At 60.0% G+C, this 26,999-nt stretch overlaps 1 protein-coding gene across 10 annotated transcripts in view; it reads left to right on the forward strand.

The window, feature by feature from the left end:
• Positions 1-26,999, forward strand: part of BCOR (BCL6 corepressor) — a 118,521-nt gene that overhangs the window by 60,756 nt on the left and 30,766 nt on the right. For 6 of the 10 annotated variants that reach the window (XM_061137291.1, XM_061137296.1, XM_061137299.1 and 3 more), the window contains exon 1: positions 12,313-12,583. The exons of 1 other annotated variant lie outside the window; for it this stretch is intronic. The gene's annotated coding sequence lies outside the window, so the exon portion shown is untranslated. Of the gene's footprint in view, positions 1-11,477; positions 11,622-11,844; positions 11,867-12,312; positions 12,584-13,321; positions 13,401-26,999 lie in introns of those variants that run through there. 3 more of the 10 variants (XM_061137292.1, XM_061137295.1, XM_061137294.1) reach the window with 3 other exon arrangements.

Below are 26,999 nucleotides of genomic sequence, written 5' to 3' on the forward strand. Positions count from 1 at the left end.
CCCTCCTCCCGCGACGCCGCTGGAGTTTCTAAACATGGAGTTTCTACAGGAACTTTGCCAGGCCGAGCTCGCCGCCCTCCCGGGTCCCCGCAGCGGGATTCACCGAGTCGGCGGCGCCTCGCGGCCTCCCCGCCCCCCACGCCTCCGGGGAGCCGCTGACCCGGCAGCCTCCAGCTCCGCGAAGCCGTTCCGCCGGGTTCATAACCCGAGAAGGCACGGAACCTCCCGGGTCCTGCGCCCCCGCCCGGCCCTGCCGGGGCCCCGGAGCGTGACAGCTGGGCGCCCCGGGCGGGACCCGAGCCCAACCTGCCCGCCGGGCCTGTATGTTGGCGGCCGCCTGCGTTCGGGGCTCGGGGCCCGGGGCTCGGGGCTCGGCGAGCTCTCCGGTCCCCGCACCGGGGCCGAGCCGCAGGGGTCGCCCAGGCGGCTGAGGGGGCGCAGGCCACGGCGGGCCCGGGCTGGGTGCGTTGGCCGCTCGCGCCGGGTTTTTGTTTTGTTTTGAAGCCGGGCGTGGGGGAGGGGCAGCACCTTGTCAATGAGAAATTTCCTGTTCGCAAGACTCCGCTTGCAGAGTTTCTGTCCTGCCCTTGAACTGACAAGTGGATCTCCGCAGCGCGAGCCCCCGAGAGTCCATCCCGTCGCGCCGGGGGCGCGCGAGGGTGGGGGCAGGGGCACCCGCGCCGCGGCGCCGAGGCCCCGGTAGCCCGGCGGAGCGGGGCCGCCGCCTGCCCTCCCGGTTCCCGGGCGCACCCGTGAGCGCCCAGCCGAGCGGTGACTAATCTGCGGCTCTGGGCCTCTTGGCGCGCAGCCCGGGCTCGCCTCCCGCCCCCTCGTTCCTACCCCCCCCTTCCTCGCCGGCCTCCCGGCCCCGCCGCGCCGAGCTCCGCAGAGAGAATCGCGCGGGCCGCCGCTGCCGCGTTCCCGGGAGTCTGGGAAAGCGGGCCGAGACAGGCGGCTCCCGAGCAGTCTCTCCGGTCGCCCTTCTTCGACCCAGGCCCAAATGTGCGTGTGTGTTTCCTTCCCCGCAAGCACTCTGATCAGCGTTTCCTCAACGCAGCCGAGGAGCCAGGGCGAACCGGAGCTTTTAACCCCCTGCGTGCTGCCCCCACGGTGGGCTCCGGGGGAGGGCGCCGCAGGGAGACTAATCGACACGAGGGCGATCGGTTTGGTTTGGCAAGCCGGTGTCTGGAGGAGCCCGACCGGATCCGAGGAGCTTGCCCAAGCACAGCAGGCTCTCCAGGGGAGAGCAGGCCGCGAGGCCCGGGGCGGCTCGTTAATGTTTCAGCCCGCTCGGGGGCCGCACAGTAACCCGACCTGCCCGGCGAGACCAGGTGCGGGCTTGAAAGGCCTGGCAGGCGGAGGCTTCTGGGGGGGGGGGGATCGGGAGGCCCCGGGGGGACCCACTTTCACGCACCCTGCCCGCTGGCGTGTGGACGGCTCCCAACCCGGGGTGGAGGCCTCCTGGCCCCGCAGACTAGGCTCTGGCCCGCCACTCCCTCCCCTGGCCAGGCCTCGCCGGGGAGTTAATGATTGATTTACTGGCTCCGCGCGGCCGGCGACCTCCCAGCTATTTGTCCAAGCTGAGGAGTTGCTGGCGAGCAGCAAAGGCCGGGAGCGCGGGGGTCGCCCGGGAAGGGAAGCCGCGCTACCGACGGGAATGAGCAACCACTTGATCAGCCCCCACTGAGTGGCTCTAGCCGTGTCCGGGGCGAACCTGCTGGAGGCCCAGGCCGGACTAAGGGAGCATTGGGAAGCTCCACACGTAAACGGGTTGGCAGCTGGTGATTAGGCCGCCCGGTTTTGAGTCATAATGGGTCCCCCGCCTGGCCTTCAACCTGCTCGCCGTGGACTCTCGGGGCGCCGGGGTCCAGGCGGTGGACCGTTCCGGGCGCGCAGAGGGGGATGCTCTGGGGGGCCCGGGCCGCCGAAGGCGTTGCGCAGGATTTCCTCTCATTTCTCGCACAAGGCAACACAAACACCCTAAATCAAACCGCTCCGACAACCGAGGGCTCCACACAGACACATCAATAAGGATTTCGCCTCCCGCGTTCGAACGCACTGAAACACTTGTCCTATTTTTATGCAAATGACACCACACAAATAGATCTCGCAGGCCCCGGAGTGGGGCGAGAGGAGGAGGGGCGCTGTCGCCCCAGCCTGGGGGCTGTGAAGCAGGGAGGGAATGCCAAGCCCGCACCCCGGGACCCGCGCCGGCTCGGGCGCAGCGGGGCTGGTACTGGCCAGGCAGCCCGCCCCGCGCGCAGTGGCTCCCTGCCAGCGCCGCCAAGTCGGCCGCGTCCCCAGGCTGCCTGCAGAGGCGGATTAGGGAAGGAGCGAAGCGAGCCTGTGACTAATCGCGGGGCCTCGGACCGGAGCACCAAGGCCATGTGCGACTGACAGGATCGACACTAGCAGAGGACACGGCGACGCCTCGCTTAATTGCAGGCTTAAAAAATTGCCGCCTGAGCAGCTCGGGTGCGGAGCCACGGCGTGTGCTCTGGGCTGGGGAGCGCTCCGGGGGGATCTGCGCTCTAGCCCCCGGGAGGGAGGTTTGGCCTCTCCTGGATCGAGGGATCTGACCCTCCCGTCCTTCCCCCACTCTGCAGGGTCTCCTTTCCCCACTCTGCAGCCACCCCACCCCCCCCCCCCTTTGCGGACCAATTGTAGGTGAGCCGACCAATAAAGTAAGATCCAGTTCCCAGGCCTAGGTTTCTGACCCTTTCCCCCATGGGCCCCACGTTCCCCCTTCTCACCGTAGATTCTATAAAAGAGGCTATATAGTTGGAGATGAGAGATTCCAACAAACCCTTAATATAAAAACCACACACGTGAACCACTTTCTTCTCTTCCCTCCTCTTCCTTCTCCACCGGCTGATACAAAGCCCAAAATGACCAAAGGGAGGGAGAGGCAAGTCAGGGCTTCAAGGAGCGAGGTCACCGAGTGGCCCAAACTCAGGGCCCACAGACATGCACCCTAGGGTCTTCACCCTTGGTCATAGTCCCTCTACCCCAGACGTCCTTCCTGGAGCGCAGAGGCCTCTCGGGGGAGAAGGGGGGAAGCGTCGGCAGGCCGACTGGCCTGTGTGTGAGAGGGGAGGGTGGAAGGCGGGGTGGTGGGGAACCCAGCGAGAGAAGTTTCCACCACGCTCTGGTCGGCTGCTGCCAAAATCCCCGGGCCCCTCCCCGCCCGCACCGCCTTCCGTTGCCACCACAAGTTTGGTTTAACGAGAGCTCGGGACAAAAGCAGACGTTTTCTATAGACCCCGAAAACAAAGGGGAAAGAGACGCGCGGGGCGGCCGAGAAGCGGCTGCTAGCGTAATGGTGCCGGGCGGACAGCAGAGCATTAGAACTGCAAAAGCCGCGCGGGCGGGAGGAAGTGCGAGGCGGGAGGCGGGAGCGCCGGGAGGGCGGGCGGGGGAGGGGCGCTGCGCCATGTTTCCGTGTCACCCGCCGAGTCGCCGGCGCTGGGCTCGGCCGCCGGCTCCCGCCTGCCTCCGTAACAGCAGAAAGCGTGCGATTAGCAGCCAGACAGGCGGGGACTCCGGGCCCGCGGGGCCGCCGCACACGCCGCCCGCGGCCCGGGCCCGCGCCCCCCCCCCCCCGCCCGCCGGGTAATCATCCTCCTCGCCGCAGCGCTGTGTGCACTCTCATTAGAGCAGGGAGGCTTTTCTCTGCGCACTCGCTCGGCTCCCGCTGGCAAAACAACGCCTTCCTCGGCCGGGCCCTGGGCCAGGAGCGCCGGGGAGGGCGGGACGGGGGAGGAGGGGTGAGGCAGGGCAAGCGGCGCAGGTCATCTCGGCTGCCCGATCTCCTCCGGGCACGGAGGAGATGGGGAGGGTCCATCGGCCCTCTCCACGCGGAGTAGCAAAGTCCGAACCCCGTACCAGTGCCGCCATGACCTACTCTGGTCCCCCGCTGGAGGCTAGAGTGAGGGCCGAGGGGAGATGAGTGTGTCTGGTTTGGAGAGCGGGGGCGGACACCGGGATGGCTCCCAAAACAGGTTTTGCCCCATCTGTCTTGCGAACGACCTCTTAAGGCCAGAAGCCGGATCCCACGGTTGGCGGCCCTTCGACCCTCAGGAAGACCCCAGTCCCCGAGCTTCGGGCCTGATCGCACAGAAAGGATGGGAGATGGGGTCGGCCGGGGCGCGGCTGCGCCTGGCCCTGAGCTTCGGAGACCCATTTTCTCCCCCGCGATCTCTGCACACAACAGTAGGCAGCCTCTCCCGGCACCACGCGCCCAGCTGCAGGGCCCGGGAGCAGGTGTTCCTGCCCGGCCGGAGTGGCGGCTCCGCGCCCCTCCCGTCCCAGCTGCGGGGGGAGCCGCGCTGATGGTGGTAATAGAGAAAGGTCTCGCTGGACCGCGAGCAAGGTCCTCCGGGTTTAAATGGGGATGCCCCAGGGCGAGGGCGGCCACCTGAGACCAGGAGGGATCGAAGGTGACGCGCGACCAGCCCCCGTCTGGAACAGCCCTGGGGGCCAGCGGAGGCCGCTCCGGGCGGCGCAAGGGCTTCCGGTCCCGGTGACTGCGGCGGCGGCGGGGCGGCTGGGAAGTTCCCGGGGCGGCCGCGAGGAGCACCCTCCTCTGGCTGCCGCCGCCGCGCAGCTTTCGGAACGGCGCCCTAGGAACCTCTCTGCGTCTGGCAGCGCTGATCTCGGCCGGCGCGGGGATGGGGGCTGCGGGGTGGTTCCGACTAGGCCCCCGGCAGGGCGGGAAGGCGGGGGCCGGAGACCCCGCGGGAGCTGCGGCGCGCCTCCCTGCCCCCGCTCCTCGCCGCCGCCGCCGCTGATATGGCGGGCACGTGAAGCGCAGTTCGGCGCCTCGGCGCCAGCCAGGGAGCGGCCTGCCCCGCCGGCTCAGCTTACCCGCGGGCCCAGGAACGCGGAACCGAGCCCGGCCGGGCCCCGCAGAGCCCGCGCCCCCGCCCCGCTGCCAGCTCGCCGCGGCCCCGCACCCCCTCCCCGCCCGCGCCCGGCCTTGGGGCCGCGCCAGACGGCTCGCCCGAGGGGAACTCAGGCTGACTAATGGGACGCGTGTGGGCCTTACGTGAGGCCCGGCTGTCAGCGGATGCCCGCTCGCTCGGCGCCTACGCCGCGGCCAGGCTTTTCGGGGAAGGACGAGAGGAGGGGTTTCCCCGCCCGGCGGTTTCGACTCCCCGGGGACTATCCGGCCGCGGCTAGCCCGGGGCTTTAGGTCGCGCCCGGAGGGGGCCGACTCAGTGTGCGCCCAGCGCCGAGGTGCGAACCCGGGATGAGGGGTGAAGAGGTGGGATCTCGGGAGCTCTAAGCCGGAGGTGGGGGCAGAGGCTCATCAACTCGGCCTGGGGTGCCTGCCTTGATGTTTGCGATCTGGCCAGCGGCTGGGCTGGGGGAAATTTACAGGCCGCTCTGCAGGCCTGGAGTTCAATACCGAAACCTCCCTCAACAAAGTCTTCCGGAAACCCCTTGGTGAGATTTTTGTGCGAGAAACGGATTTTATAAGGCTCCTCGAGAGTCCGGTTCGGCTGAGGGTTCTCAGGTTCCGAGGCTCATGACGCCTTTTTCTTCCTTTACGGGGGCCTGTAAAAATCAGCAGAGTTTCTTATTATTTCGCATTAACAACCGCTTCGTGTTGACATAGTTATATGACCCTCCCAAATATAACTACCTGTTTAGTTTCAACACACGAGCGAGACGGTGAAACACAAACACCGATCAGGAACTCAGAGAAAGAAAACTCGGCTGCGATCTTGGGGTTGGAGGCAGGATAATTCCTGATCACGCATCCCTGGTTTTATTCAGCCTAATTACACTAGTAATCCTGCCCCCCACGAGAAAGCCTGAAACCCTGTAGTCGAGGTGCGACTTTTCCTGGGGAGTCCCGCGGATGAGGAGGGGGTTGCTGGTGTAGAGGAGGTGGGTTTTAAATGTCACTCCCAAATGAAAATGCTTTCCTTCAGCCTTTTTCTTTTTTTGATGCAGTTTTCGAAAGGAGCATTTTTGCGAGATAAGAAGTGACCGATCAAAATCGCTGAGGGGAGGTTGTAAGCAGCCGCTTTGCTTCAGCTTAGCCTTATCTTATCTTTCACACTTGCATGGCGGAAAAAAAAATTGGCTTATCTTTATCCCCACCCCCTTCTCGCCTTAATTGCTAAAAAACACTGGTGTGTTAAACGGGGAGGAAGGAGGTCTCAGGATTGTCAGTGGAAAGGGAAGATTCAAAAATGTGGACACCTTGGGGTGAAGCCAGGGTAGCAGGGTTTATTCTTTCCTCCAGGCCTTTCTAGTACAACGCAGAAAAGGTCCAGTCCGGGGTGGAAGGCTCGATGGCCAGATTAAAAAAAAAAAATCTGGGTATGGCCTTGGGTCGTGTGGCTTCCCTAGGCCTCGCTTTCTCCGCCCTGCGTTTACCAACCTCACCTTCCCTTCATCTCTCAAAAGCTAGCGGTGGGTCTCGGGTTGAGGCCTCTCATTCTGCCTTCGTTCCCCCCCAGCCTTTTCCTCCCCTCCACCCCGCACACATCCCCGTTTGGGGGAGGGGGATGCGAGGCTGGGATGCATGGCCTGCTGGAAATCATTAAAATATATGCGAGTGTCTGCAAACACACACTTTTAAATCATGGCGTTTCCCCTCCACGCTGGTATATTTAAACTCCAGAGCGAGCTAGATCTCCTCCCTCTCAGTCGTTTGTCTGTGTCACCGACAGGCCGCTAATGGCCGGGCTTCCAGGCGCTGTGCATTATGCATTAGCCTCCTCCGAGCGCCGCACACAGAAGGTTCTGTCAGGCCTCGCAACACAAACCACCCAGCGCCCCCCCACCCCGCACTCGCGGCCGGGGGCTGTGCGGTGGCCAACGTGCTGGAGACCCTGGGGTGCGGGGGGTGGGGGGGGCGCGCATCGAGGGCGAAGGCCGAGCCGAGTGGACCCGGAGGGGAAATCGGGGGGAGGGGTGGGGGAAGTGCCTCGGATTAAGCCGTTTGGAATCCCCCCGCCCTGCGCTAGCCCCAAGTTTTGCTCCTGGCTGACCTTCCTTAGGCAGCTGCCCCGCTCCACTCACCTCGCTGCCCGACTTTGTGGGGACCCAGAGGTACTCAGGGACAGGCCAGCGCCGCGTTTCCATCTGCTGGGCCGTACTCCCTTCCGGCCCCGAGCGAGGGGCTGGTGGAGCCTTCCGGATCCCTCCAGTCCCCGGGGTGCTGTCCGCGAAAGGGTTCCGGGTGGTGCGTGTCCGCGGGGTCCCGCGGCCGCCGTGGAGGGAAGCTGCCGAGAAAACGTCTCGGGCCGAAAGCCGCCTTGCAGGGTCTGCGAGCGAAAAGTTGGTGTTCTCCGCCCCCTCTCCCCGCGGTTCCCACTCACTGCCCCCGGCTGGGTCAAACATGAGCTGGAGGGACCTCGCTAAATAAGCAGCCAGGGCGGGACGTGGCGTCCGAGTTTATCTACAGGAGCATCTAGCCCAGCTCGGCAGCTTTCAGGCCTCTTAAGCCAAGCCGGAACCAGGTGGGGCGCCAGACGAGGCCTCCCCAAGCCCCCGACACCCATCTACTCAGAAATCCCCTCGGTGTGAACGGTAGTTCACCCACCCGTGCCTGGTCAGAGCCTGAAATCGAGCCCAGACCAGAAATTTTGAGAGGCAGTTGCTGCTACCAAGTTGGGCCTGCCTTCCTGACCCTCCTCCGGAGGAGGCCCAATAACCCTTCAAAGAATAGACAGAGCAGCCATCTTCAACCTGGAGACTCCTAAGTCTAGCAGACTCATACCAGGGAAGGCAGCTACCTTTAGATGTTTCCAGTTAACTGAAATCCCTGGGAAAAAGATGCCTTTTGCTTGAGGGATGGACCAGTGGATCTCCTAAGTGGAGCCCGTGGTAAGCCCAGAGTTCTTTTACAAAGTGACCAGGAAAGACTGTTCCTGGCGGTGTTTGTATATTTTTAAAAATACTTAACGAAGTAGCTCACAGTATATAAAATAAAAATACATTCTCTGTAATCACCCCAATCCCACCCATTTCAGTACCCAGCATCATAGAAGAGAACAGCCGCTGAAGAGCCCCATTGGGGCCTATAAAGCTTTATAATTTAGTCCCCACATGTATGTTACAAACAAACCCCACACATTATACTGGGATCCCAGGGTCCCCCACTCATGTAGGATCCTCACTATGGGATGCATGGCCTTTCCCCTAGGCTTTGGACGGTGAATAAAGGTGTGGAAGAGGACCTGGTGGGCCTTACACAATCAACCTGGCAGGAAAAGGGCGACCAGGCTCCAGGCCTGCTCCTCGAAGCGCCAACCTGCTTGTCCAGTTGCAGACGCCGGATAGAATGGGCAGCAGGAGAGTGCCCGAGAGCCATAGGTTCTAACTGGGAGGCCCTTCCCAGGGGACCAGCGGCAGGTGGGAGGGGGTGGCCCCTGCAGCTCGGTTGGAAGCACCTCCCCTTTCTGAGCCTATTTCTTTATTTCTCCGCTGCCTTTGCGGCCTCACCTCCCATGTGCTCACTCGCTGGCTCTCTCCCGCCACCGCCTCCTCCTCTGCTTTCATTGAAATCCTCCCCTTGCTGAGTGCGGAGTGTAGCAGCCTGACCCCCAGGTCAGCTCCCAAGGGACTCCTGGGAGGGCAGGGGAGGGAGGGAGCAGGAGGAGGCCCGCACACGCTGCAGGCTCCGCAGTGTCCCCAGCTCCCAGAGCCCCTTCCTGGGTGGGGGTGCAAGATGGGACTGCTTCTCCTCCCTGGAACAATGCCAATGAATCGGGCCAATAGGTGTAAGCTCCCTACTCCTCCTCCACCTTAGAGCACCTCAGGAAAAATCTCACCTTTTAATTCCCAGTGAGTCATGAATCCCCTCCCCCTCACACATACATTCATACCTCTTAGGACTCCCTTAATATATTTTAAAAATCCCACAGAGTTGGAAATGTATCCCTCAGAGATGGAAGAGAAACCCTTTTATCCCACCAACTTGCACAAAGATACCATGGAGGCAAGACTCCTTAAAAAGGGTGTGTGTGTGTGTGTGTGTGTGTGTGTGTGTGTGTGTGTGTGTGTGTGTGTGTGTGTGTGTGTGTGTGTGTGTGTGTGTGTGTGAATGCTGCAAATTACGTCAAAGGCAAATTTACTGGTCTGTTTGTCTCCAGCATCAAATTTCTCCCACAGTCAGCCCTTCTCTGGCCCCTTCGCATTTACAGCACCGCCCCCCTCCCCAATTCATTTTTAACTCTAGGACTTTTAAAGGTAGACAAACAGGCCCCTTTGTCAGCAGCCCCGGGAGGCTACAGGACTCAGAGAGGCTGCAGGCTCCATGTTTTCACTTGGTTCCTGGATTTTCCAAAAGTTCTGGACGGTTACATGCAACTTTTAACTCTGGGAAAGGCCCCTGCCTGGGGGGAAGAGTTGGGGAGGCATGGGAAGGGGAGAGAAGGTGGCCGGGCAAGGGGCCAGGGTCTCTGCGGCAGCCTAACTGAGCCGGAAGAGGCTGGCACGGCTCCGAACTCGCCCAGGCCAGCTCTCCCGCGAGGCCCACAGTGGCGCAGCGGCCTCCTTGCCTCCTTGTGGCCTCTGAACCGCATTCAGAGAGTTTCCCCACAAATACCCAACTTCAGCCTTCCTGGTTATTTTAGACTTGTTTTGAATAAAAGGAGTCGCTTCAAAAAGAAATGTTGCTACAACACACAACCAGAGGCCTTTTCTCCAGCTGTGTCTGTAACTTGCATGCGTTCAGTCTAATAACTTTTAATGTCTGGCCCTAAAATGTCTTTATAAAAAATAGCTTTACAGCATAATAGTCCAGGTGTCTTTCTGCTTGTTACCAGAGATTAAAAAAATGTGTGGGTTTGCTTTCAGAGACATCCACCTCCAGAAAGACGGGGAAGAAAAAGGCATACATTCTATTATGCAGGCGCAAGTCCTGGAAGCGGTGGCGGCCCCGCAGGCCTGGGGACTGCTCACTGGGGCACTTGCCTGCCCGTCTTTTGCATCAGTTGTTTTAAGCAGCTCTGGAGCATGAAGATTTAATTCTGCCTGAAGTTTCAGGTTTCAAACGGTAGAGATGTTTCACTTCTGCTTTGAAAAGAGCTGTTTTTATAACTATGTACTGAGAACTAAAACAGAATAAATAAAATCGCACCTAACACCAGTCCTACAGTCAGGATTAAGTCTAATTTTTTTTAAAGGGGTCTACTAGCTAGAGCTGATTTTGGCCTTGACCTTGACTTAGTAATCAACTTGAGATGCTTTTGATTATTTTTGGTATGGAGACACTCCAGGATATTTTAAAACTTTCCGTGTGGATTTACAAGCCACCTCCATTTCAGATTGATGTTCTCATCGAGCTTGCACCATCTTGTCCTTAGGCAGAAAGAGACTCCCCCACCTTCAGCATAAAAAGACCCTATCCTTTAACCGAGTGGGGTCACCTATTGCGGTGACGTCCCGGTCCGCGGTCTGGGTGCGGTTAGGCCGGAACACCCCTCCCCCCCCCCCCCATCCCTTCCCGCCCGCTTCTCAAACTGGGGCTTCTCAGCTCGCCCTAGAGGCTCTGCGCTCCGGGGAGGCCGGAACCTCGCCTCTCCGCTTCCCCCTCTCGCCTGCCTGCCCCCACCCTACCCACCACCCCCGCCTGCGCGCCCAGCGCCGCGCCGGGCGCGCTGGAGAAGCTCAATACGTGTCAATTGAATTGAACTGCTGCGGGCGCAGGCTGTACGCCGCCGCCGAGCTCCGATCAGCACGACGTTACCGACTGGAAATTTATGGAGCGAACGGTGTAAGCCAAAAGTTGCTCCCTGCCAAGGAAAATAAAACGCGGGAGATAATCTCCCGAGGCAGGGGTGAGGGGCCAGGACAGACCCTCCAATCATCTGAGATGCAGACTGTGAAATGCACGAGAATGGGGAGAGATTCTGGCGGATCTCCGCTCCCCTACCGCCCCCACCCCCGCCTCCCGGTGCCCCACGGGCTGCCTCCTCCGTTCCCCGCCTCTCCAGACAATTCCCACACAATCGAAACGTCCGGGGAACTCGGGCGCAGAGTTCGGGCGGAACGGCCACCGTTGCTCAGGGTGGTGTCTAAAGGTAGTGCTTGACACCGAAATGGGAAGGGGCTCCTCCGGGAGGAAGGGGCGACCCAAGGTGGGGATGGGCACCGACGCGCACCCGCCAGGCTCCGCTGGGTCTCGGAGGGGACGCGCGACCGGGAGAGCGCAGAGCTGGTGGCGAGAGGAGGCAGCGGCGGCTGCCGCTGGGGTTTGACAGCTTTGGCTGAGCGGAGTGCGAGGCGCTTTATGGTAATTGCGGTCCTCCACTGGCCTTCTGGGTAGCGAGGGGAGTCTCGGCGCGCGGCTGGGAGAGCCGCCCCCGCCGCCCCCATCCCCTCGGCTCAGGATCAGCGGGCCGCCCGCGCCGCCGCCGCCCGAGTCGGTCTCTGGTTCGCCCAGGACGCGCGCCCGGGCGGGGTGTGCGCAGCCAACTCGGTCCGAGCGGCGGAGGGGAGGGCAAGGGGCGGCGGGGGGGCGCCACCCAAGTGGTCTGGGGTTCGGACCCAGAGAAGCGAAACGCGCCGAGGATCGATGACGGCTGGGGAAACTCGGGCAAACCTTTCCTGGGGAATCACCCCTCCGAAACCCCACCGCCGAGGCACCGCAGCGGAGGGTGAGCGGAGGCTGGGGGAGCTCAAACTTGCGAGAGCTGGAGGCGGCGGCGGGCGGGCGGGCGGCTGTCGCCCGAGCGCTGCGCCTGCGGGGGGAGGGGAGGCTGCTGCTGGGAGGGAGGGAGGGAAGGAGGGCGGGCGAGAGGGCGGAGGGAGGGGGAGGAGGAAGAGGAGGGAACCAGGGAGGGGGGACGCGTTGGGATCGCGGCGTGCGGCGGCAGACGGAGCCCAGGCTCCCAGCGGCAAGGTGAGCAGAGCTACGCTCCTCGCTGAACGCGGACCGAGCTCGGCGGCTGCGGGGGAGACGCGCCGGAGCCGCGACCGAGAGCGGGAACGAGGCGGCGGCGGAGGGGGAGCCCGCGAGCCGCCGGGCGGGGAGCCCAAGCCGCGCTGTCGCCGCGCAGGGACGACTTGGCCAACACACTCACACACTCACACACACCCAGCCCGAGCGGGCGCTCGCGGCGAACCGTCAACATGGCGCTGGGGCTCCTGCCCGAGCGCGGGCGGCAGCAGCGGCGGCGCGGGAGCTGCTGAGCCCGACCGAGCCCGGCCCAGCCGCCGGAGCCCCGAGGATCGCGCGGGGTTGTCGCCACCTGCCCGGAGGCTTTGAGCCCGCCCCGCCCCGCCCCGCCCCCACCCGGCCCAGAGCCCACCCCTCGGCGGGGCCGACCCCGAGGGCAGCCGGCTGGCAGCAGACGGTGAGGGAGGCGAGCGAGCGCGGCGCCGCGAGCGGGCTGCGGGCAGCCGGGGACGGCAAACTTTGCTGCTCGCCGCGCTTCCCCGGCCCGGCTCCTTCTCCCGTCGCCAACGTCGCCACCCCACTTTCCTCCAACCCCGCAAACCAGTTCCCATCCACCCCATCGCCCCTTGCTCCTCCTCGCCGCCTCGACTCTGCTCCGGGGAAAAACTTCAAAGCGCCGGATCGCAGGCTCTCTGCTTACTCCCCGGCCGGGGATTTCAGGTCAGTGCCCGGAACACCTTTCCCCGGGGGGAGGCCGGGCAGGCGAGCGTGCGGGCGGGCGGCGGGCTGCAGTCGGCCCCCTCCCTCGGGGCCCCCGCTCGCGGCGGGTGGCTTCTTTTGACTCTCTCGCGTACCCCCTCGAAGCTTGTGCCTCGCGTTTCACTTTGGCTGCTTTGCTCGCTTTCATTTTTATTTCTTAGCTATGTTATTAAAAATGCAGCCAACCTAAGCGGCCCCAAGTGGGCTCCGGGGAGGGAGGGGCGCGGCGGGGGGGGGGGCTGCCGCCTCCCGGGGGGCTGGGAGGAGAGCGGGGAGTTCACGGAGTGGAAGTTTGCAGCTAGTGTGTGCCTGTGTGCGCGGGAGCGCGGTCGTCGCTGAGCGCCGCGAGTCGGGCGCGGGGGGGGGGCGGCGGGGGGGAGCTGGGCTGGAAGCTGGGAAGCTCGGCTCGGCGTTAGCTCGCTAGCAGGAAGGGGAGGGCGGCGGGTTCCCGTCTGCTTTCTTTTTCGACTCGGGAAAGAACTGTAAAAACCCCCAGCCGCCGCTGCCTCGTCTCGCCTCTCCGGGGGCCGCTCGTTCCTGCTCGTGGAACGACGGCGTGTGCGTGCGCAGGGTGTGTGTGGCGGGCGCCCCGGGCCGAGCCGAGCTCGACCTGCTGCCGCCGCCGCCGTGCAACTCGGGAGGGGAGTCCCGGGGTTTTTTTTTTTTTTTTTTTGGCTCGCTCCAAAGCGCGAATCACGTGGATTTAAAAAAAAAAAAAAATACTAGGAAATCGAGCAGAGCGAGGGGTTCCGACTCGGCCCGTCCACCCGCCCGCCAGGTCAGACGCTTTGTTTTGTAAATGTTCTTTTAAAATTTTGATCTGCGACCCTGGTCCACTCCCATCCTCCCCGCGACGTCGCAGGGTTGGTTTCAAGTTGTGAGTCCCCAGGGGTGGGGGTAGATCCTGCGGGGGCGGCGGCGGGAAGGGAGGGCGGAGGGGTGGGGGCTAGACCTGGGCAGCTACGAGTCTGGTGGGAAGCCCTGTAGGGCGTGTGCAAGTCTGTGGCCGGAGGAAGTTGGTCCCGCTCGGAGGGCGTGCGGCGCGGAGGCTGAGGGCGAAGAGGAACTTGCGCACCCGGCGCGATCCTCCGCCGAGGCGGGGAGGGCGAGGCGCCTCCGCGCCGCGGGGCCCGCGCTCGGAGCAGGCGGGCGGCTGCGCTGCAGAGCCTCCGCCAACTCGGGGGCTCGGGGCGGCGGCGACGTGCGCCGGCTGTTTACCAAGCAAGCCCTGGGGCGTCGTGTGCGGAGTAGGGCTGCTTGAGGCACGCGTGGTCCCGGTGGGCTTCCCGCCGCCTGCACTCTCGAGTGGGCACGTCCCCCAGTCCCTGAGACGGCTGAGCCTGGCCTCGTGTAGGCCGAGGCCGGGCGAGGCTTAATTTGCTGTTAATGAATCTTTCCCAGAAAGTCCGCGATCTTCAGCTAGTGAGTGCCCGCGCGCGAGGACGCGCGCCGCCGGCGTCTGAAGGGTGGGGGTTGGGGGAATGGAAGAGCGGAGGAGGGGGGAGGGTTATGTGTATTTAAAAACAAACCTTAAAAAGAAACCAGTGCGCTTCAAATAGGTATCCGTAGAGCCTCCTGTGTCTAGACTAGACTGCTCAGGGTTTTAGCTGTGTTTTTTTTTTTTTTTTTCTTTTTTTGAGAGAAGGCCAGAGATGGGGTAGTGCTATTTGGTTCTAGGGGTAGCCTCCTGGAGAAAAATCTTTTAAATGACTTGGGAATAAAAAAGCGGAGGAAATGGCCCACCCCAGAAGGTGGTGGGTGGTGAACGCAGACAGACTTGAGTATTTCTAGCCATCTGACACTTCCTGTGGCACTGGAAACGGACACCGCGGGCCGAAATCAATCCTTACGAGGTGTTGGATTCGGTTTTGCCAACAGAATTGCTTGTGTGGAAGGCATTTTAAGTGTCGGCCTCCGAGACTCCTGTACGTGGACACTTGGAGAGTACGTTTGCTTAGCGGCCCTTCCCACTCCACCCCCATCTGTTATCTGGTCTGGGCTTTGCAGTGGTGGTTCTCGGGTTTATTTGGGCCATGATTTCACCGCGTGGAGGAAGGGTGGAGATGGTGGTGATGAATATGCCGTCCAGGTTTAATCCGAGGCCGGCCTTAAGTATGCGGGTTGAAGCCGCCACTCACCGGGATTGCCTCGAGGTAGTGAGGGGAGCGCGCGGGGTTCGGGCGCCAGGCGCTCGGCGGGCAGGTCGGGGCTGGGGTTTGGACGGCCCCAGCGCTGTCCTTTGAGGCGCTGTCACCAGTAGGTGACTGAGAGTTAATTAGGAAGTGTTCTCCGGATCAATGGGCCGCACAGCTCATTAGCGATTCTCTCCAGCTCTTTGCAGGGCCGGCCGGGCCTCTGCCTCCCACACAGGCCGGGGCCCCGCGGCCGGAGCTGCGGGGAGCGCCGCTGGGAAGTGGGGAAGGACTGGCGGCGAGGGGCGGCGGGGAGGCGAGTGTAACTTCGCCGGCGGCGTGTTGCGTGCGGCGCCCTGAGGCCCCGCGCAGCCCGTTTTTTCTTCCTGCTCTCGGTCGCCTCGACTGTGTCTTTAACTCACTCCCGCTCGCGTCGCTGCCTGGCTGCTCCTCCCCGCCTCCCTCGCCTATCTCTTGTTCTCTAAGCACGACGCCTGTGCTCCCCGCCCAGTTTGGGATTAGACAAGATAAAAATAGGACTGCCCAGCGCGCAGAGCTGTGACTGTGCCCCGGCAGCCGGGCTGGCGGGAGCGCTGGGGGCCGGGGCGGCCGCGCGGTGCGCTCGGGGCAGCCCGCGCCCGGAGGCTCCCACCCCCACCCCGCCGCCGGTGCGGTCACGCTCCAGGGTTCGGTCCGCCGGGAAGCCGTGCGGGCAGGGGGGACCCGGGCAGGGTCTCGGCGCTCTCGCGGGTGTTGTTGGTGTGCCTGTGATAGATCGGTCTAGACAGGCATGCAGGCTCCCTCCCGGCTGAAGGACGGAAGGGGGGGGGGGCGGGCCGCGGAGGCGGCGGCAGACTCCCGTGAGCCGCGAGTGAGCGAGCCACCCTGCGGGCCCAGCGACCAAGGGTGAAGGGAAGGCTGCGAGGATTTCTCTTAACCCTTTAAAGGCGATGGGGAGAGTCGGGGTGGGGAGTCTAGTAGAAATTCCTGGAGGCAAAGTAGCCTCCAGATTGGAGGGGGCGGGAATCTGGACCCAGGGTTTGTCTTTTTCTGTTCTGTGTTTGCACGCTGACATCCTGGTGCATCCGGCTCGATTCTTCGACGAACCAGACGCAGCTGCTAGGTGATCTAATTTGACCCGGTACTTCTTAATGGGGGAGGTGTGAACACACACAATGGGCACCCCTCACTTAAGGAAGTGAGTTTGGGAGATGCAGAGGTTAGATCTCAATGTTCCCAGCGGCCCAGTGTGGAAAGGTCTGCTCTGAGCTTTAGTGGGGTGGGGCCTTTGACGGAAACTGCTGCCGACCCAAGCCTGAAATGCCCGGCCCATGTATACAGGTATGCATGGGAGAGAGCAAAAGGGTCCTCGAGTTGTCTGTGTAGAGATACACTTTTAACCATGAACTTGTGGAGAGTTCAGATCAGATATGTGCAGGGAGACAGCGTCCAAACAGGAATTGGACAGTGATGTGTACAGTGTATGTATGGCCACATACAGGGGACTCAACATTAAATTGGTCTAAAATTTTAATACAACTCTTGAAGGCATTGGTCTAGTTTTTGCAGAGGTAGACAATTGGTGGGTAGGTTACTCTATATAAAAATTAATCATTAGTTACACTCCTCTCCTTCCCCCTTCCTCTCCCTTTTAGGGATTGTAACCTTAGGGGAATCCTCTAGCTACATTTAAACTACAAACCAACATTGGTCTGGTTGGAATGAGCCACATTATAGGCAGAGCAAGAATGTAAGTCGTAGGGAGGTGTACGTGTTAGACAGGAATGCACAGATTAAGATGTGTGCCTGAATGACATGTGCTGAGACAAATCAAGACACTTGGGCTCCGATGCCCACACGGAACAAGAGATACAGAAAAGATAAAGAACTGGCCAAGAGGAATGTAAACATGGATATGCAAATACTGAGACCTAGAGTGAGATTCTAGGAGAGAAAATCCCAGACTTTGTTGAGCTGGAAACTGGGGTAGAATTTCTGTAAGTTCGTTCCAGAGACAAAAGCCCATTTAAAGGTGTGAAGAGGGTCACTTGGAAACACAAAAAGCATTCATATGCACACATCCACGCTTAGATACACAGGCTGAATGACAAAAACTCCTCAATGCCTGATGGAGACTTTTCCTGCCCAGGGAGACCGACCAGGGCACGAAAGTGTGCGCCACACAACCACATTCACACACTCATTCACTGAGAAATAACGCGTCTTTGGCTAGAGGGAAACTGAGGGCAGAGGCGCTTAGCCAGGGTGGATGGTCCTCAGTCGCTAAGATTGCTTCTGGTTATAGTTTCTTCCTGTCTAGAGTGGGGAAGAAGGTATGTCTTGACTAGGTTGGAGGATTTCGAAAAGATTTTTGAGTTCTTGACCTTGAGAGGATGGATGGTGGAGGAAGACGAGGAGTAAGCGTTGCGCTCCTGGCTGGGGAGGAAGGGATGCTGGGCTGCTCTAAGTCCTGTTTGCTAAGGTTGGAGCACAGGGTCTAGTGAACCGAAAGAAGTGCGAAGTTCGGCCTCTGGGCGAAATCAAGGGGAGGTGTGCTTTTTTTTTTCCCCTTTTCCTGGAGGAGACCGTGCGGGGACGGCCTGCTCGGTAGGGAGAATTAGCAGGCGCCTCTATGACCCCAGACGTGCACGTAAACTAGGCTTGGGTTTGGTTTGCCCGCGGCGTCGATTTGCCGCGGTCCCTCTTTGTCTGAGCCCAGCCGGGAATTCCAGCTTTTATTGGGAAGACCGCACTCGGGTGGAGCCCGCGCTGGGTCGGGCGGGGCAGGGCCGGGCCGCGGGGCTGGGCGGGAGGCTCGCCGGCCGCCGAGCCGCCCGAACCCCTGAATGGTCCTGGGGAGTGCCCAGCGGCCTCGATCAAGCCACCTCGGTGGTTTCCTCGAGGGCGCTGGGCTCGGCCGACTCGGCGCGGCGGGGCAGGGGGCGCGCCGGTACACTTGGGCCGCCGCGCCGCCCCCCTCCCCGCGGGTCCCACCCCTTCCCCGCCAGTCCGAGGCCGAAAGGAGCTCTGAAGGCCCTTTGTTAGGCTCCAGGGTCACACCCGTGGCCCGGGGGCCGCGCCGGGGCGGGAGGGCCTTGCTCTCCGCGAGAAAGGACGTTCTCCTGGCTCGGAGGTCTCCAGCCGTCTGCTCACACGGTTCGGGCCTGGCGGTGCCTCGCCCAGTTTGGGGAGGGGAGGCCGAGGCCCGCCCCAGCCCGCCTGGACTGCTTTGCCCGAAAGTCCGGCCGGCAAGATTCCGTCTGTTTGCAAGGCTGGCTGAGCCGCTGGGGCCTAGGTGGTGGCGCCCACTTGAGTAACAGCCGGGGTAGGAGTGGAAGGTCTCCTCACGCCGCCCCCGGGGCGGCCCAGCCTCCTGTGTCCCGAGCACTTGGTCGGGGACGTCTACCAACCCCCAGCCCAGGACCGACGGCTCAGGCTGGTTGCCCCCCATGTGTTTCTCCGCAAGGGATAGCTGACTTTTTGTTGGATGAGAATTAAAGAACGAGCTTTTCCCGCAACGTTTTGGTAGAAGGCCCTCTTTCCCATTACAGGCTCATTTCCACCTGCCCCCAGTTGAGGATCTTGGAAATGGCGGGGGGGGGGGGGGGGAGCCCCCGCACTTAGTTACTCCTTAGAGCCTTGTCTCCTCCGCCAACCATTGCCCCTCAGCACCCACGGGCTCCGGCGCCCCGTGATTAGCGGGGAAGTCCGCTAGGAGAAGATCCTGACAGCATAAAATATAATTTGTGATCTAAAAGACAGTTTCCAGTATAATCTCATTATGCACCACAGACTCCCGGTGTTATTTTGTGGAAGGCGGACAATGATCAATTTACATTGACCCGGGGCTGGGCGAGCTTTTAGATGGTAATTGCCATATTGATTTGCATGCAAAAAGGAGACCTGCTAAAATTAAAGACCGGAAGCTAAATTAAACTAAATTTATTGTCTAGGTGCAAACCGGAGAAACTACTGGGGGGATGGGGGTGAGTCAGGTCAGGGTGCCAGGGGCAGACCAGGTGAGAAGCTTTGGAAACTCAGAGGGTTGGGAGCTGTCTTTCCTCTGGTGATTTCAAAGTGTGAGGAGGGGGCTTGTTTAGGGTATGGGGACCCAGCGGGGAAAAAGTTATAAACCGGCACTATTGCATTGAAGGCACTGGGGTCTTTTAATGCTAATAGTAACTGCTAGGGGGGAGAGAGGTTTATAGGGCTATAGGGGTCTTCCTGAACCGTTTCCGGCACCCCTCATTTCTATTGTTCTACCTGAGCGCTCACAGCCATGCCCAAGGACACGCAAAATTCTTGCATCTGAAGCGTTAAAAATTTTTGTAAAGGCAGGCCTTTAACCTCCCCCCCCCCACCCCCCAATCGTAAGGTCTTTCTTAGAGTTCTAGAATAGGGGGCGGTTCTGCACCCGCGCGCGACGCCGCGGTCAGGTTCGGACCGTTGGAAACTGCGGGACGTCCTCCCCGGACCAGCCCCAGACTCGGCCCGACGCCGATCTCTTCCGGAAGCTTTCTCCAGGTGGCCCAAGTGGCGGGGATAGGGGATGGTCTGTCAGGGCCGGGGGTCGTCTCCCTGGAGGTTGGAAGGGCCTACACGGAGAAGGTGGAGGAGGGAAGGCGGGGGCTGGAAATCCTGCCCCGATTGGCAGTTATCGCCAAGGCCGGAAAGTTTAAAAAAGAGAGAAAGCCACTGGCCGGGAGCCAGGGCCGGCCGGGCCGCCGGGGCGTGTTCGGCTGGCTAGAGGGGTGAGGACCCGGCGCCGCCATCGCCTCGATCCCTCCCGTGGCCGAGGCGCTGGCCCGCCCCAGGGGCTCCTGGAGCCATTTCGCACTTCCGGAGCCTCGGCCTCTGGAGGAGCCACCTCCTAAGCCACAGGGGCGGCTGAGTGTCCGGCGCTCCTGCCTGTTCACCTTCCCACCGAGCCGAGCTGGAGACGGCCCTCAGTCCTGAAGCCGGCCGCATCTGTGGCAACGGGTGTGGAGAGTTCCCGGAGCGTCTGAAAGCCCGGGACAGACCCGGAAATTGAGGATGGGGTGGGAAGGGGATGCTGAACGCTGACACTGCGCTTCTGGGATGAGAAGTTGGGCAACGAAAAGATAACCCCGGCCGCCAGCTGGGACTTGGGACTTGGCCACTTCCCCCTCAGTTCCCTCCCCAGCCCACTTTGGTCCTCGGGTCCCTAGGAAAGGTAGGTAGAGAGGTAGGCACTCTTTCCAAAGGGCTTTTGCTCTACCTAGATAACTTGATTTATTGCCCCATGTGGTAAAACTAGGGTGGCAAGCCTAGTTCTAGTTCCAGGTGTCAGCACTTCTTAGAGACCGGAGAGTAGCGCCCACTGTCTGCTGCCTGTTCTGGTCTCCTGGAGGAGGAGAGTGTGGAGCCTTGTGGGGATCCCTGGCCTCACACTGGGGTGTTCCAGTGCAGGGCAATGTGTAGGATGTCAGTGGAAAGACTTCATATGGACCGAGCGATTTCTCAGTGTAGGAGAAACTAGGCAGGCTCTTGGTAGACCGAGTTTCCTAGGTGCTGAGTGCTAGCTATCCTTTTACCCTGTATTGGAGTAAAAGGGCTGAGAAAGCTTCCCGAACTTCTTGGGAATTCCGAATGGCACAGTTTGACCAATACTTGGCTCCTCTCCGCAACTCCAGGACTGAGTTTGACCGTGGCCCATTTTTACTAGCTGTGTGACCTTGGGGGCAAGTTATTTATGGCCTCTGAGCCTCAGTAAGTTTCTTCATTTGTAAGACTGGGAATAATTATCCACCTTTAGGATCAAAGAAGACTACTGGGCACATAGTAGGCCCTGAGGATTAGTAATTGCTTTGAATGACTGGTCAGGTTCCTATGGGTTGCTTCTCCATTTCCTTCTGCCCCTGAGGACAACCCCCCCCCCCCCACCTGCTTAGGCCAACCTTGGAGGGGACCAACCTGCAGGTTAAGCTCCCCTCCAAGGGTGTTCCTGAGGCTTTTTCTCCAGGTCTGCCTTGATGGGTTCCTCTTTCCCTTTGTTACAGTTCTTTACATTCTGGGCTTTAAAGGATTCCATATGAAAAGGCTGGGTTTTTTTTTTTTTTTTCCCCCCCCCCCCCTCACCCGAGTGGGATCATTTTTATGGTTAGGAATTGATTCCAGAACCAGTATCTAGGTGCTCTTTGGCTAGTCCTCCCCCTCATTCTTTTGGGGGAGGGAACAGCAACAGCTGGACGAGAGACCTGGTGGGAAGAGGTGAGAGGGTCTGGCCTGCTGTAGAGGCCAGAGGTGCTGTGGTTTGTTTGATAGGGATTAAGTCCGGATGTTATGAGGTCTCAGTGTGGTTTTCAATAAAGTCTGCCAGGGATTGCTTCTTTTATATCGATATGTATTTAAAAAAATTACTAGCATGAGAAGAAAACCAGACCTGTATGGATCCAGGCCGGTAGTAAGCTACTGTGATCAGGTTTCCTACTCGACTCCCAGAGGGGAAGTCAGCGTTTGATTGAAGCTACACTTGGTTCTTGACTCTCTGGGGATGCCTGCTCTGAAACAGGAGCCCTCCCTTTCTCTCCCCCACCCCCAGCCACCCCCCCTTTTCCCTTCTTCCCCTAAAAGCCTTTGTGCTGAAAGAGCTTCAGTAGGCATGAATCCCTGGTCCCTCTCTAAAGAATGCCTCCCAGCCTTTGCTGACATTGTTTTGCGAACAGTGGGTTTTACCAGGCCAGCAGTTTTCCCCCCATCTTAGCTCACTATTTTAGAGGTTAGAGTATGGCCAAGATGTGCCCAACTACAGTGCTTTCCAGAGTGTGTAGCCAGGGCCTTGCCTGTAATTCTGAAGACACCTTAACCTTTACCCTTAGGTGCACCGCCCCCCCCCCCCTCCGCGGAGGGGGGTAGGTGATGAAGGTGGGGAGAGCAAGGCCAGGGGATTGTTGTGGAGGGTCTGTTTGTTTTCTCCAGCCTCGGGCTGAGGGGTGGAGTGGGGCGAGTCAGTCCGTTCCAGCCTTGGGTCTGATTTAAAACTTGGTTTAATTGGAGAAACTCTTAGGCATTTAACAGTTCTGTACAAAGGCAAACTTGAAATAGCTCTAGGCCTACGTCATTTAAGAAAGAATAAATGAAGTACAGAAATGTCCAAACTATGTAAATCCTCGAGTTGTCTGCCCTCCCATAAACACATGACAAGTGCCAAGGCATTTCCAGTCAAAACACCCATGGAACCAGCAGCCTCCATCCTTTGTATTTATTATTTTATTAACAGCATTTTACACAGCATTTAACAAGCACAGCCTGCCTGCTTTCCACCGCGGCTCTCAGCGGACCGAGGGGTGGAAAACAGATGGGGGTGGTGAGGAGTGGGCTCTAGACGGGCAGGGACAAAAAGAGCATTTGGGGTTCCTTTCGTCTGGCCCCAAAGAGAAGACAGAGTCATGCTTTGGAGGAGGAAAGTTGGGCAGATGTGGTGTGTCTAGTCTGCACTTTGATTCCAGGTGTGAGGCCGGGTCTGCCCTCCCAGTACGCTGCCCATCAGTTATTGGTGCTTTTCACAGACTAAGTATTTGTCTGCTATCCTTATTCTATATCCTGGTAGAAAGTTTATAACGAAAAGTAATGCCTTTCTTAAGTCATAAAATGAGCCTTGTATGATTATTTAATTAAAATCTATTTAAGGACCGATTAGGCGTGTAATTTGCGCTAATAATGACGATTATGGAAATGTTCGACTTAACCAAAAATCATAAAGGAGACATTCTGATCAGTGGGGCGACCAGTCAGGATTCAGGGGCTTGGACAGTTTTCCAGAAACACAAGGGGGCTGTGAGCTGCAGACGGGGCCAAGCTGCCTTTCCTCTGGGACACGGTAGAGAGGGCTGCAGGACCCCAGGCTGGCCCACGCTTTGCTGAGCAGAATCTGGGAGTCTGAACAACCTTTATTCCCAGCGGAGGAGGTGGGGGGGCTGTCCTGCCCCGAGCCACTAGCTGGCGGAGGAAACTCTGAGAGAGAGCCGGTGAACCCCACCGAACTCTGCTCGAAATGGCTGTGTTCTCTTGCTTTAACAATCAGCAGCGACACACGCAGCACTGCCTTGGCCAGCCTGGGCTGGAGCCTGGAGGGGTTGGGGGGAAGGCGGGGGGGGGGGGTCCCTTGTTCCGGAGAAACCTGCCAGCTGCTGGGCTTGGTGCGAAGGCAGACACAATACTGCTGTTGTTGGTTTGATCTCTAACTGTGGATTGTTAGTCTGGCTTTAACTATGTGGTAAGGGGGGAATGTGAAGGCTGTTTACAGCGAGTGCAAATAATGTGACAGCTGTTGGTGCACGGGCAGCGCCGTGCCTCCCCGGCGCTCACACAAAGCGCGCACTATGCAGGCCCACGGAAAGCCGCAGAGGTGGCCGCCACTTGCTGGCTGGGGCGTCCTCAGATGCAAGGCGAGACAAGCCTTGGCGGCGGTGGCGGCGCCCCATCCCCACCCCGCGGACACATGGCCCTCTGGCTCCCGGGACCTGGGTGGACGGGGCGCGCTGGTTGGCGTTTTGCGGTTTAGGGAACTTGTTAGGCAGAGGTGGCAGGAGAAGGCCCGCAGGGTCATGAGTGTCAGCTGTCTGGAGGGGTTTGCCTGGGGCCTGGGGCCTCAGCGGCTTGTGATCGGGTTGTTAAGATTTGGGAAAATAACTTTCCGCCCTAAAGCAAGCCTGTTGGAAAGAATGTATTATTAACTGAAGGCTTTCTGGAAATTGCAGAGGCTCTGAAGGCCGTTGTTCTTCCTCTGAAATGGCCCTGTTATTCAGACAAGTTCGGGAGACAGGCGGCTGCTGTGTTCTATGCACTGGGCCCTGTTTCCTGGATTGGCAACACCAGTGTGTGTAGGTTCAGGACCCAGAGCTTTGGATTACCCACGTCCCTTTGCCTTCTCTTGTGTTTTAAGAGTGCACTTGCCTCTAAGCTGCAGGACGCCACTGTCTTCAGGTCTGCCCACAGCACCACCCACTCTGTGACTTAATCAACTAGATAGATGCCCACAGCCACAGGCCTTCTCTGAGTTCCTGGTCCTCTGCCAGGCAGTGCGGGGAGGCGCCAGGGTGGGAGGCAGAACAGTTGGTGGGTGGCGGCCATCTCTCCCCCCCCACCCCCCCGCCCTGCTAGGGGCCGGTCCTGGAGCCCAAGCTGGCAAGGGGCATGGATGGTCAGGAGGCTGGGCCTGCCCCTGGGCTGTCCTGGGGCCAGCTGAGTATAAAAACCACTCCTCCCCACCCCAGCCTCAAGGTTGAAGTCTTCGGGGCTCTGGAGGATCATTCAGGGCTGACTTAATTCTATATCCTGCCCATCTGTGTGACTTTGGCCCCCTGGGTGTACAGCTTTCAGGATATCTGCAAATGATATCCCCCCCACCTCCAAACCTACCCCCCCACCCCCTGCTTGGAGTTACAATGTGGACTTCTACATCTAGTTGGGTTCCCTAGTGGGGAGCTGGGAGATACTTCTGGAATGATACATGAACTTCGGTGCCAGTTCTATAAATTGGTCTCTTTTTATGACGTGTGCCATTTTCTGTAGGAATGTTGCTTGCAAAACGAGTTTCGCCTTGGAGGAAAGGCGGAAAGATAAACAAGCCTGCAACGCCAAAACACTGGCAGTCTTTCCCTCCTTCCAGCTCTCTTAAAGCAGCCGGGCTGTATTTCCAGGATTAGACTCGTGCTTGTGAGGAGGGACTCTGGTTGGCTTTTTTTTTTTCCCCCAAGCAAATGCAAATTAGAGAAAAATAATTTTCTTTCAACGATATGCAATGTATTAGTCACTTGTTATCGTGCTCCGAGGCAGGCCTCATTTGCGCGTCTGCCAGCTCGCTCACATCTGCTCGGCGCTGTTCGGGGCATTTTAACCTTGGCGGTGTCGTGTCTAGTCCCACGGATCAAGGAGGAGTAATTAAGCTCTGAACAGCTACAAAAATTCACGGGCCCCCACCTCTACTGCAGTTTTCCCACAGCTTTGTTTGGGGTGTTCCAGGTTCCAAGATTGAGTAGCAGACATGGGGTTCCTATTGTTCCTCGTTAAAAAAGTGGGAGCCCCTGTCCTCCCTTGACCCTCATCCCCAGCCTTCCCAGGACTCCTAGGCGGCACACAATCAGCAGGGAATCCGGGTGCAGACTGCAGGACCCTGTGTTTTCTGCATCTTTTATTCGTAAAAAGTTCCTTTGTGCTTCCTGTGTGTGCTAACGATAGCTGCTGTTAATAGCCTTATGGATCGGTTCTTCTGCATTTGCCTCCAGGTTGGGGGAGACTCCAGCTGGGAACCCAGCCCTGTAGGGACCCCACCAGAGGGGGTGTGGGGCGGGGGAGGGGTGTGGATTGGCAGAAGGAGAGGAATAAGGGTGATTGATTGCGTTCAACCTAGGTTTCCTGTCCTGGGCTGCTGCCTCCTGTGGGGGGGACACCCGCTTCCAAGTGGGGCCCCCTCTTGCATACACACGTGGTGGTTGTGTGTGGCACCACCGTGAAAGAAAGTGAAAGGGACGAAAAGCCAAGGCATGGCTTCAGGGGAGAAGGGGAAGTTCCGCAAGCTGACTGGGGGGGAAGGTGTGGGGGGGTGAGGGGGTGGCCATGGCTCTGCTGTGTGAGAAAGGGAGTGTGTGGCGGGCAGCAGTCCTGGTTTGGCAGCAGCTCTCCAGGTTGATCCTTTGCTGGTCCCCCCCTACTCCTCAAGCCCCCAGCCCCCTTTTACAGTTGGCTACACTTGGCTTGCATCTTTCAATCAGGGGAGGTGGGGGGGCGGGAAGCATCTATGGAGAGCAACACTCCAGACTGGCCAAAGGAAGCCCAGGCTGATGGCCGCAGGGGTCTCCAGTGCCCAGTCCCCTGGTGAGCTCCACCGCACATTCTGGGTTCTCCGTGCGCCCACCCAAAGTTGCTTTTTGTCGAGATTCAGTGGCAGGCGCCTGGGAAAGGGAGAGCCCAGAGATGTGCACACGCAAGGTGTGAACGGGGGTCTCAGAGGGCTGGTGAAGAGAGCTGGAGTTCCTGGAAGGTCGGGCGGGGGCCAAGGGCGGGGATGTGTGCTGGCCGCTGCCCCGCGCGGGGACCTGGCAGAGGAGCTGCGAGGAGGAGCCCGCAGCCACACGGGGGTGTGTGTGCGGTGGGAGAGAAAATCCCTTTGTTGCCGACAGATCTGGCCGAGACACGGGAGGGGGCGCCCCTCCCCCACCCGCCGGCGGCGGCGGCGGCGGCCAAGTTCACTCCTGACTGCCCGGAGTGGCTCTATCCCCGGCGCCCTGGGGGAAGGCGGGGAAGGTGCTGGGTGCTGGGTGCTGCAGGTCAGGGCCTGCCCCGAGTTTCTCATTCTCCCCGCCCCCCACTCCCCATTGCTAGCCCTCAGCAGTGCTGTTACTAATGCAAAACCTGGGGCGGGAGTGGGGATGCCCCGGGAGGCACACTTGCAGGGTGCACGGAGAGATAGCGCCTTGGCAGGCAGGATCACTCCTCCCATTCCCCCCCACCCCAACTTCAGCACCCCTGCACAGGCTGGAGGACCCAGCCAGCGACCTCCTTCCACCATAGCCCTGGAAACCTGCAACCTTCCCCTGACCTGGGAGGCATCCTTGGGGTTCCCCTCTCCCCACCGTTACACACACTGGGGAAAATAGCCCAGGAGGACTCACCCCAACGCCTCACACCCCGGACCACTTTTTCTCAGCTCCCACATCCAAGCAGCCCCCCATCCGAAAATAGGAACTTCTTCACCCCTCCCTTCCTTGACACCCATAGAGAAGTGCCTGTGCGTGACTCAGTCTGGGCTTGGAGCAGCCCCAGGAAGGGCTCCTGTGCTGCGAGCTTCCATGAAAGCCCCTTGCCCTGCTGAAGGTCACCCCTCCCTGGCCCCTCTGTGTCCCTTCCTCGGCCTCCCCACTGCCAGGAAGGAACCCTGCAGCCATTCTGGGGGTTGGTTTGTTCCATAGTATGTTTAGTGGAGTTAGATGCTGCTTAATGGCCTTAGATGGGGCCTGCACCAGCTATTGCCAGGCAGAACTCAAGTCCTGAGTGCAGTTTAATCCTCTGGAAAACAGGGTGCCAAATATTTACAGATGAGGGCACTGAGGTTGAAGAGGTTCAGCCACCTGCCCAGAGACAGGCTGTGAACGAGAGAGCAGGGAGGCAGTGGTGATTGTGCTCTCAACGCATCCTCCACGGAGAACCGGCCCCGCAGTGAGAGAGTCCCTTTCCCCACAAAGGTCCCCAACCCATGGACGACCCTGGCACACAGCATGCTGCCT

The sequence above is a fragment of the Dama dama genome, chromosome X (genome assembly GCF_033118175.1).
Source record: "Dama dama isolate Ldn47 chromosome X, ASM3311817v1, whole genome shotgun sequence".
NCBI lineage: Eukaryota > Metazoa > Chordata > Mammalia > Artiodactyla > Cervidae > Dama > Dama dama.